At 41.9% G+C, this 12,088-nt stretch overlaps 1 long non-coding RNA gene across 2 annotated transcripts in view; it reads right to left on the reverse strand.

The window, feature by feature from the left end:
• The window catches only part of LOC123000159 (uncharacterized), a 112,817-nt gene that overhangs the window by 22,779 nt on the left and 77,950 nt on the right, over positions 1 to 12,088 (reverse strand). The window lies entirely within an intron of this gene.

Here is a 12,088-nt window from a genome sequence, read left to right on the forward strand (position 1 = left end):
ACAGCTGGGGCTCCAGGCTGCAGCTGCCACTTATGGATCCAGTGGACTACTGTCAATTCACATCCTCTGGTATATTCCTTACTATGCCATTTCTATCTAATCAGTAATATTTTTTGAGCTTCCCCTCTAACATCTATATATATTTCAAATGTTATCCAAGACAGTTTTGAATTTCTAATCTTAGAATTATTTTTGATGTCCTTCTGTAGGACATGCCATCTTAAACAGTGATCAATAGCAGACCCTTAATGGTCTTTCAAAAGGGGTGTGATATGCAGCTGCATGAGGTAATCATCAAGTTCTAAATCTGATGTCTAATGCTCCTCTTGATTTCTGTCCGAGTCTCTGATCTCAATAGGTCTCTGTTATGGAGACTATCAATATTATAAAATCCAAAAGCTCATATGGATTCAAGGGTGGCATCTGCTGCTTTTCTCCTCACTTAAAAGCAATAGTCCAATGTGAAATTTGGCAAAGAGATCCCCAAAATACGCCCAGGTATGAGATGACTTCTTCAGTATCCAAATAACTGTCAGCCCATTTGCTCCCATCTCAGGGTAAAATTAGAAATGTTCTCAGCTTATTTTTCTAGTTAAGGATATATTGAATATGCTTAGACCATACCCTTATGGTATGAGCCTGTAGGTATAGTCACCAGCCAAAAAGAGGATGTCATATTTTCTTTTTTTTTTTTTTTTAAAGATTTTTATTTATTTATCCGACAGAGATAGAGACAGCCAGCGAGAGAGGAAACACAAGCAGGGGGAGTCGGAGAGGAAGAAGCAGGCTCATAGCGGAGGAGCCTGATGTGGGGCTCGATCCCAGAACGCCAGGATCACGCCCTGAGCCGAAGGCAGACGCTTAACCGCTGTGCCACCCAGGCGCCCCGGATGTCATATTTTCTATCTCCTTCTACAGATAAGAATGTTCTTCTTAATTATCACCAATTTTTAAAAAATGGTTAATCTTAAATGGTTTCAAAATAAAAAGTTATTACTAAAAAAAAAGATTGTGGTTACCTTGGGCAGATTTCTTCTTACTTAATTATTAGCAAAAATAGAATTAATATAGTCCTAAGACAGCACAGTAAAAGTATACTGTATTCTGTTCCATGTAAAAGCAAATGGCTCCTTCTTGTCCCCTCTCTTAGGGTAGAAAAGAAGGCGTCATGAAGGCAATATAAAGTTCAATCATTGCAACCTGTTCTTCTCCAGCTTGCTGAACTTTCTTTACTACAATTATGGGGCTCATCCTGCAGTAAGTTAATAGGTCCCACTTACTGTTTTCATGGCCAAAGTGAGCAAATGTGTAAAGTTAGTGTCTATTAAGGCCCGTGCATTCGCTGTTTTTTAAATTAAACATTCTGTTTCCTATTGTTTATTGAAAGCCTGCACTATTTAAAATTGATCAGACCTCTCATCTTTGGCAAATCCAGAGATTCCCATTTAGCACAGCCAATTAAAACAGGAAAAAGGGTACCTTTTTTTGTACCTAGTCGCCTGGATGATAGCTAAGAAGCTTCTCATTCACAACACTCATTATAGTTAAATATGTAGATATTGAAGTAATCGCCACTTATCAACAGAATCTTGTTAGCAGTATTATTTTTATTGATCTTTTGCCTCTTTTCTGTGACATCCCCAAATTCCATAGAATAGGGTAACTCTAAGCCCTTCTCCAAATATTTGGGAATTTCCTTGCAATGAGTCTGTGTCTGCAAGTCCCATTTGTGCTGCTTTAGCTCCCTCTATTGGCTCAGTGATTTTCACCAGAGCGGCAAACAATAGCCAAGGTCTGCCTAGTTGTATACTCCTTTGGAAAAAAAAAAAAAAAAAAGCTTTGCTCTATTTTAAGTTAGTGGGCCAGATCCAGAGGGATAAAGGCCACCGCTGTGCACATGTTTCTTCCTGTTGCACATTTCGTGTCCTCAGCTATCTCAAACTGCAGATGCTCTGTCCGTCAGCCCAACACTGGTACCCTCTTGGCCCCTTCATCTCTACTGGGTCTGGAGTAGCGTCATTACTCCCGCCTCTGTCTCCAATCTGCAAGGTGACTACGTGAACAAATGTCAATACCACACTGGGACTGATGAAAAAACCAGACTCAAATATCATTTGGATCAATCCAGTAGTGTTGCAGTCAGGATGAACATGGAAGCATCTAGGGCACGCAGAGGTACAAGTTTTCGGATCCCCAAATCCTCACAAAAGGGAGTCCATAGTTGGGCCAAAAATATCCTTGTGACTGAGGACCCCAGGAGGATGAAATGTCCTCCTCCAAGTTGATGACACTGGAGCATTCTGCACACTAACAATTCTGCGATATGCCAACAACCACTTCTCTGGGTCTGATGTGGGGCCGCAAGGTCAGCAACGTGCAGCATATGCATAGCTGTAGAGCACAGCACCGTGTGTGGCACACTCAGGCGTGAACTTGGTGTCCGGTCTCTCATGGCTACTGTTGTCTAGTTTCACTCAAACTAGTGATGGTCACTCAGGTATCTCTGAATCATATTAACAGCCCCTTCAATTAGCCATGGGATCTACTTTATAATCTACAGAGACTTCTACTTGGAAAAGGCCTACATCCTCACCTGCTTTTTGTTCTCAGCTTCATAGCCTTTCCTCATTGAATTGGGCATAACTGGCTCATCAGGACAACCCCAAGGGTTTCTCCCTAAGCCTGTAGAGATGCCCGCTATCTATCACAAGGGCCTTTCCTCCACTTCAGAAAGGGCCTTTAGAGTTCCCAGGCATAGAGACAGGCCCTCTGCTGGCTCACATTTGCTTTTCTTTCCCTTTCCCCGTTGTCCTGTGGGTCATAAAACAATGCTAGATAAGATCTAGACTGTTGATGCCAAGAGTGCCCCTGCAGTGTCCCATTTCCTATATCCCCCCACCCTGCAAAGAAGGACAGGCCTGTGTGGGCCATTGCACTAGGACCGGAGGAAGAGAAGTTATAAAACTTCTTAGAAGGAAGACATATCCTCCCTCTGCCCACATCCAAGCTTCTGCATTGAGTACAATAGTGATATGACTTATTTAACCACTCTACATCTTAGTTTCATCCCTAAAATAAAGGTAACAGGGGCATCTGCGCGGCTCAGTCAGTTGAACATCTGACTCTTGATTTTGGCTCAGGTCATGATCTCAGGGTCGTGAGATGGAGCCTCACGTGGGGCTCCGTGTGGGGAGGAGTCTGCTTGAGATTCTCTCGCCCTCTCCCTCTGCCCCTCCCACTTACGCCTTCTCTCTCACATAAAGAATAAAATATATCTTTAAAATAAAATAAAGGTAACAGATTACAAATCTGTTATGAGGATTAGGCAAAAGAATGTTTGAAACACTGAAACTTCGAAAGCACTTAGAAAATGGCAGCTCCATCATCATCATCACCATCATCATCGCCAAGGCCGGTTCCGGCCTACCAGGAGAACTCACCTGGCTGCTTTACAGAAACCTTGCAACCTGGCTTCCCCCCATACGTTTGAGTGGAAGAATGGGATGTTAAACTTTAAGAAGAGTTATCCAAATTAGCTTCATTTTTCTCTTCACATTTTCAAAAATCTTCTTTAGAAGAGCATTGCATGGATTCCAGGGCACTGGAACTTGAAAGTTCTAGTTCCATCTCTGCTAGTAGCTATTTATAGGACCTTTGGTTTCTCAAAGCCTCAGCTTTCCTAGCTGGAGAATGGGAATTTATACATACTTAGCAAGATTGTTCAAAGAACTGATGAGGTCAGATACACAAAGTTCTTCGTATGGTATCTGGTATCTTGCCAGAGAGCCGCAAACGTTTGTGTGCCCTCCACCCACTTGGCCCTAGGCTTCGACACCTTTCTTTGTTTTGTTTTGTTTTAAAGATTTTATTTATTTATCTGAGAAAGAGAGAGCCCAGAGGAAGAGTGAATGGGAGAAGCAGAGTCCCTGCCAAGCAGGGAGGCCGACGTGGGGCTTGATCTCAGACCCTAAGATTCTGACCTGATCCCAAGGCAGATGCTTAACCAACTGGGCCAGCCAGGCGCCCCATCAACACCATCATTTGTAAAAGAAGGGAGTTGGAGAAGTAGTTTTCCTCCAGGTTTTTTCACCTCTAATATCCTGTGATTCTCATGATACTCTCTTTGGTACATAATGGCAGCCCCCAAATCACAGAAAATGGGAGAGAAGCTCCCCATAGAAGCTCTCAAAGTTCTTGGCTCTTGGCCATGCTAAATTCTCTTTCCCTACTTGTTCGGGTCGTCTCACACTGCAATCAGGGAGATGTTCTTCCTAATTTCTGTTGATAAACTCTATAGCTCTCCTGTACCTCTTGAAACTTAAAAGTATTTAGGTATTGTCCTGACATCATTGTATAACACACTCTTTAAAAAATTGTACAGCATTTTGTATCCAAGCCATGAAGGCCATGACCTGATTTACTCCCCAGAACTAATCCATAGGCCATCTTCCTCATCTTAGTCCACACCATTGCTTCCACTCAGTTACTCAATTAAAAACTGAGGTGTCGTTCTCAAGCCCTCACTTACCCTCACACCTACATCCAAGCCATTCAACAAATCCTGCTGATTCTACCTTCAAAACATATCCAGACACACCAGTGCTGGACCATTCCCACCACTGTGACACTGGAGCGAGCCACCGCCATTTCTGATGGGGGACTACTCTAGCAGCCTCCTCGCGGTCTCCAAGCTTCCCACTTTGCTCATCTACAATTTATTATTCTCCACATAGTAACTGGAGAAAGCTCTTAATGTGAATCAAATTATGTTATTCCCCTGCTTGATGTCCTTCGACTTGCCTTTCTTTGGTTTTTCAAGACCCTGCATGATCTGGCCATTACCTCTCTTTCCACCTTTATCTTATGCCATCCTTTCCACCTCCCAGGCTCCAGCCAATCTGAATCTTTCTGTTCCTTGAACGCCCCAAGCTTATTTCTGTCTTAAGATTCTTATTCTAGCTGTTCCCTTTGCCTGAAATGCTCTACACCCTGCTCTTCCTGTGGCTTGTTTTCTTGGCATTCAGATCTAGGGGCAAACACCACCTTCTTAGGGAGGCCGTTCTAGACACTCCAACCTAAAGTATCCACTCATATTTAAACTTTAATTTTCTATCTCTCCCATTAAAACATCCCATTAAAAGTCAGGATTCTGGCTTATCTTCTTTGCTGCTATAGCCACAGATCTTGGAACTATTCATGGCATAGGGTAGCTACTCAATAAATAATTGAGTGAATGAATTCAGATTTGCTCTGCCTTAGCTTTACATCAATATTTAGTCTCTCACACCACTAGAGGGCGATAAATCACTTAACTGAAGGGAGGAACTCTTTTACGTCACCTTCCCAGATGAACTTAATTGATTTTAATCATTAATGTGACAGACATTAAGAAAAACATTCCCACTCCAGAAACAAAGGTGGAGGGGAGACCCTCTAGATTTTCCAACCAGCCACCAGGTACAAGCCCAGGAGAAAAAGTTGATTCCAGAGTTACAAATAGTGAAATAATTTTAAATAGACTTCCTGCTTAAAGATGTTATTCAGGCTTTAAAAATCTCATTGTATAGAATGAGAAAGTATTAACTTCAGTGATATTAAATTATTTGGACAGTCAGGCGACGGCGCCTGGGTGGCTCAGTCAGTTAAGGATCCGACTCTTGATTTCCGCTCAGGTCATGATGTCTGGGTTGTGAGATCGAGTCCTGTGTCGGGTTATGAGCTGGGCATCGAGCCTGCTTAAGATTCTCTCCCCCCCCCTCTCTGCCCTTCCCCCACCTTTTCTCCATCTCTTAAAAAAACAACAATATTTAGACAGTCAGGGGAAATTAAGCAATATATTTTCTCCATCTTTTACACACATACACATTCATATATATATATTATATGTAATATATATATATATAACACACGTGTACATATATATGTGTACACACACACACACACACGTTCCTTGGTCACTATTCTTATTTTTGCTTTTGAAAGTTTGAGTCCTGGTCAGTCTCATGGGAGCAGAGAATCTGAAAGGGATTTTCTTTTTTTTAATCTTTGTTTTTAATTCCATTTCATTCTGAGCTTTTCCTTCTATCTCTCTTAAAGCAACCTGATATGTCTAGGCTGTGCCATCGAGCACTAAGACATCAGATGTTTCCATTGCCAGGCCTGCCTAGCTTGAGGGATTAAAGTCCAACGACAAGGACAAGGTTTGTTACTTGAGCCTGCTGCAGTGCCTGTCATTTAAGGCACAGAGAACATGCAAATCACGCAGCTAGTTGTCTGTTCCGTGAAAAGAAAGACGCACTATTCCCAGTGAACGCAAGGTGGCAGTGTGGAGATACTAGAAATGAATTTCCCCTGCTAAGGTCAAACTAGTCCGTGAAGGACTTCTGTAATGGTTGGTTGGTTGTAAGGACAGTTTCCAAAACCACATTGGGTTGGTCGCCATGACAACTGGAAGGCTGTATTGGAATTTACTGAGTTTCTAGCTGCCTTGTCTCTGGAGGTGAGAAAAGCCTGAGCCTGTACAGGAAAAACTTAATTTTTTTCACTGTTGCTGATGTGGCTTACTGTGGCAAAAGAGGCTTCCCAAATGTGAGTGCTAATGGCTGTGAGAGCTGGGAGTGGTCAGACAAGGTTGGGACCTACGCATTTCCAGGGATCCACTGCAAAAGGGGAGTGGCCTAGATTTTTCTAGTCATTTAACAATGAGAGTAGTTAAGGGCACCCATCATATGTGTTAGAGGGAGGGAATAATCAAGATCAGCTTGCTGGCTTCTTGACATTCTTTTGAGTAGGGCAGAAGCTACTGAATCCTCAGGTCTGTGCTACCCTATTGCCACTAACTCAGTAAGAATGATTCAAAAAGCTAGAGAAAGAGTCTCATCTGGCCTCCTTTGCCGAGGAGAGAGAACATTATCTCCTACTCCCGTGTTCTAATTTTCCACCACAAAAGATGAATTCACACATCCATCTGGCAAACACTCATTTGTTGAGCACATACAAAATAGTTACTAGACTCAAGGAGTCAAATGGAAATAAAGAATTAAGTTATGAGAGGTATCGACAAAATATTATGGAACGCTCAAAGGAAGAACACTTGAAGTTTCTAGTAAGAGGGAATGAAGTAATAGTTCATGGAGTAATGATTTTGGTCTTAAAGAATGAATAGGATTTTAGTTTGATGAAGTTGGGTGATGAAAGGAGGGCACTCCAAAACCTAAAAGACAAAGTAAGCCAAGGCGTGAAGGTGAGATAATTCAGAGTATGTTGATTATAGAGGGAGTACAGACAAAGTATGGGAAGTAGGAGGTGAAAAGATTTTAAAGCAATATTTCTCAGCCCAGGGAGATTTTTTCCACTCGGGGGGACATTGAGCAACATCTGGAGACAGTTTTGGTTGTCCCAGCTGTGTGGGGGTCTGCTACTGGCATCTAATGGGTAGAAGGCAGGGTTGCCGCAATGCACAGGACAGCCCCCACAATGCAACTTGTCCAGCCCCAAATGTCAATAGTGCCAATATTAGGAAACCTCATTTTTAAGGAAGGGAGGTCTTGGTCACAGAGGATATTAAATGTCAGATGAAGAGGATGGAACTTATTTGGTAGGCAAAGAGAGATGCAGAGGGTTTTTATGTGAGACAAGAAGTATATTGGTAGCATGATTTATGGGAGTTACACGGACAAAAACATTCACAGCCTTTCCCTTCCCTCATCCTTTAAATAGAAACCCTGTTTGCACTGCTTTGCTAACCACCTTCGTTGTACTTGAGGGTAACAGGTGCAGACGCAGAGTTGGAGAAACCTGGATAAGCTAAATTAATCTTCCTTTGGACGAACATGGAAACTCCAAGAGGAGAAAAGTTCCAGAAGGTGAGGATGAGGGAGGCAATAGAGAAAAGGGGGGGAGTGAGGAAAAGCATCAGCACAGGTGAAAGTAAGGAGAAGGGTGCACCAAATTGCAGGAGGTGGTGAGATAAGTGGCTTGCTTCTGTCTTCGGCGAGCTTACAGTTTCCTAACGGAGATCATACAAAACCAAGTCTCTGGTTGTCACAGGAAAAGAGCATGTGTATTTTCACAAGACTGGCATTTCTCAGAGCTTTCACTGATGTATAAAATCTAGGTGGCTTCAACCCAGGAGGAAAAATCATTTGAGGCTGTTTCTCTTGTGGGTTTTTCTTACATGGAACATGAAGTAAAAAACTGACAGAATCCATCCAAGTCTAGTATTAAATTATCTCTGACTTTTGGGCTGGAGCTGGATTTGACACAGATGACTAAATATAGCCTTGTTAGAGGTGAGTCATCATAAGTTTGGCCAATGGGAAGCAGCAGTGGAGACACTGTTAAGTCTCTAAGAATATCAGTTCTTCATGTCATAGTCAGTTGCTCTGGTCTGTGTTCCTCTGCCAACTTTCAGTGGCTAATAAGCTTTTGGCCTAGCGGTAGAAGCCATGGTGCCAATGACAAAGATAAACAAGGTTGTCTGCCAGGAGCAAAAGCTGAAATCTTTCTGGTAATTGCAACCTGACATGTGCATGGCCCCAGGATCATGGGTCATCTCCACCATTGCCATTTGCTATCTGCCATGGCCCCAGGGACTTCATACTCTATGATGGCTGCCATGGGTGCTCCATTATCATGACTATGCCAAGGCAGAATGGTCATGTTCTTCTGGTAACTTCCCAGGGCTAATGGAGTTGGAAATGAATGCATATTAGGAAGGGCACCCACATTGCTCAGCCTTTCTCCACAGTGGTCCATGCACCAAATTAAGAAAAGCTTTTGAGGGATAGGGAGAAAATGTCTTTTGTCTTTTTTCAGTTGGACATGTTCTGTATCATATAGAAATGCTTTTGATTGCTACTTACAACAAGCCAAATAATGACGGCGTATTATTTTATTGCATGACAAGAAGTCCTATGTGGATGGATTTTGTAGTTGCAACTTCTCTGCGCTGCATCAGGGATACAGGTTATTTCCCTCATTTCTGTTCCTCATTCTAAGCATGTTGCTTGTTGTTTCATGTGGCACCAGTTACTTCCGCCCCTTCTATCAGGAAAGAAGAAACTTTTCCCAACACTTATTATGGGCCAGGACTGGGAAAATGAATGTCTGTACACGAGGAAGAGGATTGGTGTGACTGGTTTCTCTTAGCCATGATTCATCTGCAAGGGTGAGACCATTTTGTTATCACAAACAACAATGGGGTTCCATTAGCAAGCAAGGAGGAGAATTATTGGGTAGACAACTAAGTGTCTACCATGACCCTTTGCTATGTCAGACTCAAAGCGTGGTATGGGATGGAAACACAGTAGGCTCCACCACTCTGCACATGTTCCCACAGCCTTCTCCTTCCCCCTCTCCTCTGAACTGACCTCTCCTTACATGCACGGATAGATTTCTAGTAAAGTCCTACTCATCCTTAAGATCGCACTGAATCATCTTCATGAGACCTTCTTGGACCTTTGTCCCAGCGTTAGGCATGTCCATCCTGGCTACCACAACAAACCTGACCCTGTCATATATCATGCTGAATTGTGGCTGCCTCTTATCTTTGTTTGCCACTAGATTGGGCTCCACAAGGAGTCGTTATTTCTATATGTCATATTCACATTCCCAAGACCAGCAATGTCTGAGAACTCAAAAAAGAGTTTTGGTCCATGCTGTAATCCCTTAGGAAATGGCATTTCTGGATAAAGCACACACAGAAAACCTCATTATTTGGGATTGTAATAGACTATACCTTTTAAGGAGAAGGGCTGTCTCAAATTGAAAATGATCCTGTCTTTTCTACATTTGACTGCGGGCTTCTAGTATCAGCAGACACTTCACTATCCCCTTATCTACTCCGGGTCCCCAAATGTATGTGGTGGAGTAAGACTGCTCCTCCATGGTCCGCCTCTGGGAAGGCAGTGCGTCTTTGGGAAAAGAGCTTGAGATTTAGACCTTTGAATCTTGGCTTGGCCATCATTCTGTTCTACTAAAGAGCAACACAGGGGCGCCTGGGTGGCTCAGTCAGTTAAGTGTCTGCTTTTGGCTCAGGTCATGATCCCATGGTCCTTGGATTGAGTCCCGCATCGGGCTCCTTGCTCAGGAGGGAGCCTGCTCTGCCCCTTCCCCTGCTTGTGCTTTCTCTCTGTCAAAATAAATAAATAAATAAAATCTTTAAAAAAAAAAAAACAAAAGAGCAACACATGTTTAGCCTGTTAACTAACATTGATCTTCAGTGTACTCACTGGTAGAATGTGATAATGATACTTTCACAGGGCTATTTTGAATATTAAATGACATAACACATGTAAAGTGCTCACAACATGGTAGATGTTTAAAAAGTATTATTGTTAATGAATGCATCTTAGATCTTCAATGATGCACTTTTATCAGATCAAAGTTCTCTTATTTGCGGATGATTTCACTGCCTTAGAGCCAAAGAGTTTTGTGTCACACAATGAAGTTAGGCAATTCCTTAGCTCCATATCATGTACATATCTAAACAGCTCTATATTTAAAAAACCTGGCATAATTATATCCCTACTTTCAAGCAAAAGTCACAGAATATCCCCATAGAAACCATTGTGTATTTTATGTACCAATCTTTTTTTTTTTAATTTATTTATTTGACAGAGAGAGAGACAGCCAGCGAAAGAGGGAACACAAGCCGGGGGAGTGGGAGAGGAAGAAGCAGGCTCCTAGCGGAGCAGGGAGCCCAATGCGGGGTTCGATCCCAGGACCCTGGGATCACGCCCTGAGCCAAAGGCAGCCTCTTAACGACTGAGCCACCCAGGTGCCCCTTATGTACCAATCTTGATGTAAGCATGAAGGCTTACTTACAGTAAGGTAATATGTGTTCTAATGTATGTAAAAGAATTTATAATTACCCCCTATTCATTCTTTCATTGAGATATAATTTACATACCATAAAATCCACCCTTTAGAGTATACAATTCAGTGGATTTAGTATATTCTGAGTTGTATAACCATTATCACGACCTAACTCCAGAGTATTTTCATCACCCTAAAAAGAAATCTCAACCCCATTAGCTCTCACTCTCCATATTTTCTTTCCCACCCCCGGGCCTCAGTCCCTGGAAACCACTAACCTCCTTTCTGTTTCTACGGATTTGCCTATCCTGGACATTTCATATAAATGGATTCGTACAAATGTGGCCCTTTAATGTCTGGCTTCTTTCACTTAGCGTCATCATGTCAAGCTTCATCCATATTGTAGCATGTTTCACTACTTCTTTCCTTTCTATGGCTAGATAATACTCCATTATATAGATATGCCGCAGTTGTTTACCCATTCATCATTAGATAAATATCTGAGTTTCCACTTTTTGGTGATTATAAAAATGCTACTATGAACATTTGTGTACTGGTTTTTGTATGGACACATGCTGTCATTTCTTTTGGGTATACACCTAGATGTGGAATTACTGGGTCATATGCTAGCTCTATGTTTAAACTTTTGAGGAACTTCTAAGCTGTTTTCAAAGTGGCTACTACATCTTACATTTTTACCAGCAATGTCTGAGGGCTCCAATTTCTCCACATCTGACCAATACTTTGTTACTGCCTTTTTTTTAGCCATCCTACTCATGGAGTTTTTGACTTTCATTTCCGTAATGACTAGTAATATTAAGCATCTTTTCATGTGCTTCTTATCCATTTGAATATCTTTTTTTGGTGAAATGTCTAGTTAAATCTTTTGCCCATTTTTATATTGGGTTATTCATCTTTTTATTGTTGAGTCGTAATCATCCCTCATATAGTCTAGGTATTAAACTTTTATTTGATATATGATTTGCAAATATTTTCTCCCATTCTGTGGGGTGCCTTTCTCTTTTTTCATCGTGTCCTTTGAGGTACAAAAGTTTTTAATTTTGATGAAGGCCAATTTATCTTCCTTTTTCTTCTGTTGCTCATGTTCTCGGAGCCATACCTAAGAAACCATTGCCTAATCCAAGACCACAAACTTTACACCTAGGTCTTTTTCTAAGACTTTTATGTTTTTGCTGCCACATTTAGGTCTTCGATTAATTTTTAGGTAATTTTTCCAAATGTTATGAGGGAAGGGTGCAATTTCATCCTT

The sequence above is a fragment of the Ursus arctos genome, unplaced genomic scaffold (genome assembly GCF_023065955.2).
Source record: "Ursus arctos isolate Adak ecotype North America unplaced genomic scaffold, UrsArc2.0 scaffold_25, whole genome shotgun sequence".
Lineage (NCBI taxonomy): Eukaryota > Metazoa > Chordata > Mammalia > Carnivora > Ursidae > Ursus > Ursus arctos.